This window comes from Cibotium barometz, chromosome 19 (genome assembly GCF_041138505.1).
Source record: "Cibotium barometz isolate CiBa-2024 chromosome 19, ASM4113850v1, whole genome shotgun sequence".
In the NCBI taxonomy this organism is placed as follows: domain Eukaryota; kingdom Viridiplantae; phylum Streptophyta; class Polypodiopsida; order Cyatheales; family Cibotiaceae; genus Cibotium; species Cibotium barometz.
In genome coordinates, this window is record NC_141064.1 from 14192960 (window position 1) to 14200233 (window position 7274).

Consider the following 7274-nt stretch of genomic DNA (forward strand, 5'->3'; position numbering starts at 1 on the left):
TATTTACCTCATGGCATTTTACTATTGTAGAGGCAGTATGGCTTGGACATGTTGTCCAAGTATGGTATGACATGCTATAAGCCTATTTCAATGCCATTGGAGCACAACACAAAGCTTTTCGCAGATACAGGTGATCTTTTGGAGGACCCCACTACATACAGGCACATAGTGGGTACTTTGATCTACATGAAAGTCAATATTAGGTAATTTGGGAAAAATCTCTCATTTTGGGAATCAATTACTCCATATAGGTTTGGACATATCTTAAACATACTAACTCCAAATTTGTCATAGATCATAGATTTAGATTCTACTCTTCAAGATCTTTGTGATGGTATGTCACATTTCAAACATAATCTTAGCAAGTGAAAACATTATTTCCCAGATTTACTTTAAAATTTTAGGCAATTTCTACTGATGTTTCATAAGTTTACAATAGCACTCTGATACCAGTTGTGAGACCCCACTACCCCCTCCGCGCACCGGATTCCCGGTTACTAGCAATGGAAGTAGCTTCCTCTTGCACGGGGCAGGGTTTTCCACTCGGGGCCTCGCCCATGAGTGTCTGGACACGAGACTAATCTGGTGGTCATTCCGAAACCGAAACCGAGAAAATTTTCCTTGCCCGAAAAACGGGGACGATTCCACCTTTTTGATTTAACGAATTTTCTAACGGGGTCAAGAGGCTAAACTATCCTTCACCTGATTAAACCAGATAGAAGGAAAACTATTACAGACTTAACTTGAAGAAATCAACGCTTTTTTCCTAACCGCAATCAGGCATAGTCGTTGATCTAATCATTTGAGAAGTCTTCAAGTTTTTATTTAACTACTCAAGTTCTAAGCGTATTCTTATTATTTCAATTTTAATATTAAAACTCCACTGATTCCACCCTATCCGGCCCATGGGTTAGCCACCACCCAACCACTGGAATCGGTAGAACTAGACAATTACTCATCCACCCATAATTGAATGCCTTTCTTAACTTTTGCTTTCGAATAGAAGAGAGGGAAAATCTTCATCAACTCCAAGCATTGGTGTTTCCTAAGGACCATTGGTGAGTTGCTATTGCCAAATCTTGATTTCTTGGTTGATTTCTTGCAAGATTCAATGGAATTTAGAAATTTCTTCATGAAACCCTAATTTCTCAGAAATTGGTCATTCCCTCTTGCCATTGGGAACTCATTGAGGCTATTGGAAGCAATGCTTATGCCATAATGCTTGCATAGGATTTCATTAATTTGGACATCTGGCCAAGATTGGCTTTATTGTGGCATCATTGAATGAAATTTCAAGTTTATGGATTACCAATTGCATAAGTAATGATGTGTTCAATAATGACAATACATGGTATGGATGCACCTTTGATGCTATTGCGCATATTAAAACCATTTACATGCTTATGGAATCATTCATGGCCATCTACATTCCATTGTGGTTTCATTGAGTTGAGAGGTCATTCATCAAATCTTTTACACTCATTGTGTGAGATCCCCCTCTGGGGACGCCGGCGGTGGAAGCAGTGTCGGCCTCCCGCGCAGGGGGGATCCACACTCGGGGCCTCGCCTGTGGATATCTGGACAAGAGACTAGCCCGGGCCGTAATCGAGCCCAGAAAAACGCCCCTTGCCCGAAAGGCACGGGCGATTTCGCCATGGGAAAATCTTCTAACAGGGGGAATTACTCTAACGAGTCAAAGTCTTAACTAGTTAAACTGATCTGACTAAACCTGAAGTCACATGGTCAAATCCAGAAGAGACTTGCGCTTGGTCCATGGAATCACCGCTTTTTTCCTCCTTTAACGAGGCACAGTCGCTAATCCCCTCCCACAAAACAAGGTCTTGTCAGGACTTAATCTAACTAACGTAACTAATTACATCTCAATTGTTTCGCAAGAATCCTCGGATCAAGCCTGACCCCAACTGGCCGATGGGTTAGCCAACCACCCGCCGACCACTGTATTGGTGGGATTCCTTTATAAATATTTGGTTGCTTTTTTGCCCGAGTACCGAGGAAAAGAGTTCCCAGGCCCCCTAGCCAGCGATTCATGCAAAAATTAAGGTAGGCATACCACGTACACACCCAATATGAAATTGCCATTTATAACAAATTTGGCTGGATTTAAAACAATCCTTCAATAGAAATCATAATATTACTGATCATCATCCTCCAAAATTCTGAGTCCATTGTATTACAAAATGTGTCCTTTGGACTCTCCGTTTGTTGAAGACTTGCTGGCCAACCAACGAGATCCAGTATCAAAATTTGATTCACAAAAATCTTTTCTTTTAGTGCATCCGAGTCTTCCTCAATGCACACATGACAACAACTGCAAGCCCATGCATTGCCTTGTCAGAACCCTCTAGGATCCTCCTTAGGTGTCCTAGCACTTCACTCAGGGACTGCTTCATCGGTCCTTGTCCATCGTACTGCAAGCGCACCATTTTTACCGTACCGAGGCTGGTCAAGACCTCGACAGGCTTTGCTGCGAGGGACGTCCCTTGACGACTCCCCGCCAACTATTGTAATAATGAACCTCCTCTTAGTAAACACATGCCAGAATGCTTCCTCCAGCATTCTGGCATAAAACAGCCTTAATATAAAAACAGAGGTTCTAATAAAAGTAAAATTCCCAGTTTGAGATTGGTTCCATAAAACCCCTTTTTCCATAATTTCCAGTTTCATAATAATGAGGATCCTTGATTTCTCATCACGGTAATCTACCCATCATTTGACTGATTGTCCAACTAGATTCTTGGTGAATTCGGTCAAAGGAAAACTAGTTTAGTTCGATGGTAGTCTATTCTTTGTATTTAGGAACTGGAATTGATCACGAAGTTTTTTTTACTTGATTCAGATCGAGAGATGGACAAGTAGGTTTACTATCCGTCCCTCTCATAGTCTAACCAAATTTATTCGGTTTAGTTCTAAAACGAGGATTCCCTTCAGATAAACATCTATTTTTGGGTAAATATCAATTTAGTGATTTCACCAATTAAAATATCTAAAGATATTCTTTCTGCCACTTACTTTCTCGACCTTAATTCCCTAGGTAGAATTATGGTGGCAATTCAATTCAAATCCTTCTTTTCTTAAATATCATAAAAATTCTTTTTTAACTAAATACCAATATCTATTTTTTTTTATAAGCTTGAAATCCCTCTTTTTCTCATCTAATGAGTGCAATCCAAATATCATGGGAATTCCTCTTTTATCATAAATTAAATTTATCTAAAATTTCTCTTTAAATTAAATAAAAATATTCAATATTCCAAATATACCAAGAATTCTCTTTTTTGATTTAAACAATTGAATTCCAAATATGTTGAAAATTACTCTTTTATCATTAAAATTTTTCTTATGCATAAAAATTTTTTTAACTAAAATTTCTCTTAAAATTGAATAAAAATATCCATTAATCCAAATATAACAAAAATTTCATTTTTTCCATTTAAATGATTGAATTTCAATTATAATGGGAATTCCTATTTTATCATTTAATTTTTTCAGACATAAAAATAAATTTAAGTTAATTTTCTCTTAAAATTTAAATAAAAATATCCATTAATTCCATTATACTAGAAATTTCACTTTTCTCATTTAAATGATTGAATTCCAAATATGGTGGAAATTCCTCTTTCATCATTTAAATGTATTTAAAAATAAATTTAGCTAAAATTTATCTTTAATTTTAAATAAAATATCCATTATTTTAGTATTCCAAATGTTTCTCTTTCTCCATTGGAATACATGGATTTCCATTGTCATGGAAATTTCTCTTAATCATAAAAATAAATTTACTAGAAACTCCTCTTTTTTCTTAATTAACTATTTATGCAAAAAGATTAAAAATCCATTTTTTCATGGTTATGATGAGAATTATTCAATTAACCTAGGATGACTAATCCTAGAATATGGTAGGAAGTCCTCTTTTCATATTATGCATGAAAATGATTTATGTGTTAATTTTCTATTTCACCATAGCTTCGCTACTGTTAGTGATAATTTTCAATATGTTTGAAAAGCATAAGGTTTAGTTAATACAATATGATAGAATAACTATCATTTGGATCAATATCCAATTTATGGATTTAATCCCTAAGTTTATCATAAATTAAGTAACATAAAAGCATTAAAAAGCCACTTCTTTGGCCTCTAATTTGACTAGCATAGAGTTTACTTTTAGAATTAAGAATTGCTCCATGAGAAGCATCATTTGAATATAGAATTGGTCATAGGAATGACCATTCTTTGTGGGAGAGAGAGAAATGCTTTTAAAAAAAGCATTTTAATTTAAGCATAAATGTAAACTTTATGTGATTAATCACTAAAATTCATTAGAGAGCTTCATTTACATTGAAGAACCATTCAATTGAATACTTCTCAAGCTTCAGAGGGGTTGAGAAGTGAAAAACATTTAGAAGAAGAAAAAAAAATCATAAAGTCACACTTTACCTCTTGTTTTGCTTGATTCTCTAGTCTTGGTAGAGGCTCCCAACCAATCAATTGGTTAGTATGTTGAGGAAAGCTCCAAAGAAGGTTGAAGAGAGAGAGAAGCTCCAATCTCTCCAAATTGTAGAGGATTTTTAGAGAGGATAATAGAAAATATACCTTTTTAGAGTAATACTGGCAAGGTACTGTTCACAAATGAGAATAGAAAAGAATGAGGGTCTATTTATAGGTGAGGGAGGCCACTAACTAAGTCCACCTAAGTTCTAGAATTTTCCAGCTTCAGTTTGGCTAAATTTCGACAAGATTTAGACCAGTTTGGCTTCCTTTTTTATCTGGTTTGATCCAGGAGAGAGCAGAGATAAAAATATCTTAATATTTTTGAGTTTAAAACTCCTTCAATAGGCACCTCCTTTAAGGCTCCCCCTTTTCTTACCAAGGTGTCAAAATGGTATGATTACTCTAAAATATCTCATTTTTTAGTAATATTTCATAATTTTTAACTAATAAATCTTGTACTCAGTCAACTCTTCATCTTATGTGGGAATTTACTCATTTTTGGGTATTTTCTTTTATTCATTGGATTCATCTCATCCTAACACTTGGATTAATCTTATTGGTGTTCAAGAACCTTAACATGACCATAATCCAAAAATTTCAGAAAATCTTGACCCTTAGGCTAAGGTCTTTTAAATCATTTTTAATTAATTTCAATTGCACCTTAGAAAATTTATTTTGATTTTCTATTTTAGGAAAATATATTTTTGATATTTGTAGAATTTATATATCCAAAAATATCACATTGAATTACCACTCTCTAGAATTTTTTATCTCACTAGGTAAAAATAAGGAAATATAATATTTTCTTGTCTTCAGAAATAGAGAATGATTACAGGGGATTGAAGTAAAGCTTATTCATTATTCAGGCTGAGGAGGAATCTTACATCCTCTCCCACTTGAAAAACGTGAGATGTCCTCATCTCGCAAAGTAGGGGTAATCTTTCGCCAACTCTTCTTCTTTCTCCTAGGTGGTGTTGTGTGGACAAAAATAGAGGCTGATAATGTGTACATACTGTGTAGAGTACTGAGAGTGTCAGGAAATATGTAACTAGTCTGGGTCAGCTCTGAGTTTTATTTGAGATAAAATCTGCTGGTAAGAGAAATGGAAGCATAGACTTGTCCGGAGCGTGTTATGCTGGAGATGGTGTCAGCCATTCGATTGCTTTGTTTGTGTACACGTCCCAAAAAATGGAAATGGGCACTAGTAGGTTGTGCTGGAAGGTGTGCATGGAAGCATGGGGTAATCAATTGTTAGGATGTCAATAAGTGTGTGGATGAGGCAAATCTGGAAGGTCCAAGAAAAGAAGGTAATGGGAGCATTAGAAAAACAAGGGATGCCGATTTGAGGAAGGTGGTGGGTTCTTCGAGAAAACACGTCGGCTGAAGCAAAGACAGGGAGAGAGGTCGCCAAAAAAAAGAGAGAGAGGGGGGCGGCACTGCAAGGAGGCGGGTCATGAAAGAGCAGGAGGGTAGAGAGTAGTTTTGTTTTTTGCTGGGGCTGGCTGCAGATGGACTGCCGAACGTGGGGGAGCCGCCTTGGAGGTGCAGCTACTGGCGATGGACTGAGGGCGCCAACTGACTGGAAGGGGAGCAAGAAGGTTGGCTGGTGATTGGCGCAGGCGACGGCAAAGAGTTGGTTTACTCGCCGGCGGTGGCTGGTAGGGAAGAAGAGACCCTTTATGTGTAGGGGTGTGGCGTTTGCCGCCTGGGGAAGCAAGGCGCTAGGAGGTTTTGTTGCCGGCGGTAGCTAGTGTCGACAGTAAGGATCAAGGGTCACCAAGTGCAGAGAGGAGTGAAGGTGATGGTGTCGCGACAACAGGGGAGCAGTGAAGAGGAGAGAGCGTTGGAAGCAGAGGAAGCAAGGTAGCATGTGGGCTGGTGTGAGGCGCAGAGTGGTGCTGACGCTAACGGAGCTGGTAGCACATAGGAAGCAGAGGAAGCAAGGGATGGTACTGTGTGAAGGAGCCGCCTCTGGCAACCAAAAAGAAAAGGAGCGAGAAGGTGAGCAAGGAGAGTTTTGGCTAGCGCAGCTGCTCTGCTGGTCACGGATTGGAGGGTGCCGACTAGATAAGGACCAGGGCCTCTGGGTGTGCGCAGGCAGTGGGGCAAAAGAGAGGGACGGAGGATTAGAAAAGGGGAAGCAGGCGACCGTGCAGGAGCCGCCAAGGAGACTGGTGGCGGCTGGTAGCCAAAGGAAGAGTGTGAAGGAGAGAGTTGGGAGGTTTTTTTTTAAAAAGCTTTGGATGCAGGGAGTTGAGGACTGTGCACAGGCGAGATAGAGAAAAAGAGAGTTGGGGGCTGCTATGGTGACAGGTGGTTCCGACTGGCAGGAGAACCGCCTGGGGTGTTTTCTTGATTACATGGTTGCTGTCTCTGAGAGGCAGGGAGGTTCAGAGGTGTGGCTGGGTTTTGTTTTTGCTTTGGGAACTGGCAGTGTGCTGGTGGTGTAGGAGAGAGTGGTCTTCAGCTGAGGTGCAGAGCAGAGAACGAAGAGGTCAGCTGCAGAGAAGCAAGAGTGAACAGATTTGGAGCGACCAGGAGCTGAAGTGGGTTGATTGCGAGTGGATGCTAGATAAAGCTCGTTCTGAGGATATCTTGGATATCCAACTCTATAGAGGTGAAGGTCTTGTTCATGCTCTTTGGTCTGGTGTTCTGGTGTGTTTGCATGCGTGTGTGAAAGTGTGGCACTCTATAAAGGCGTAAACAGCTTTATCGCTTCCGTGTCATCACTTTTTGGTGCCTCCACAGAGGAAGAAATTTCCTTC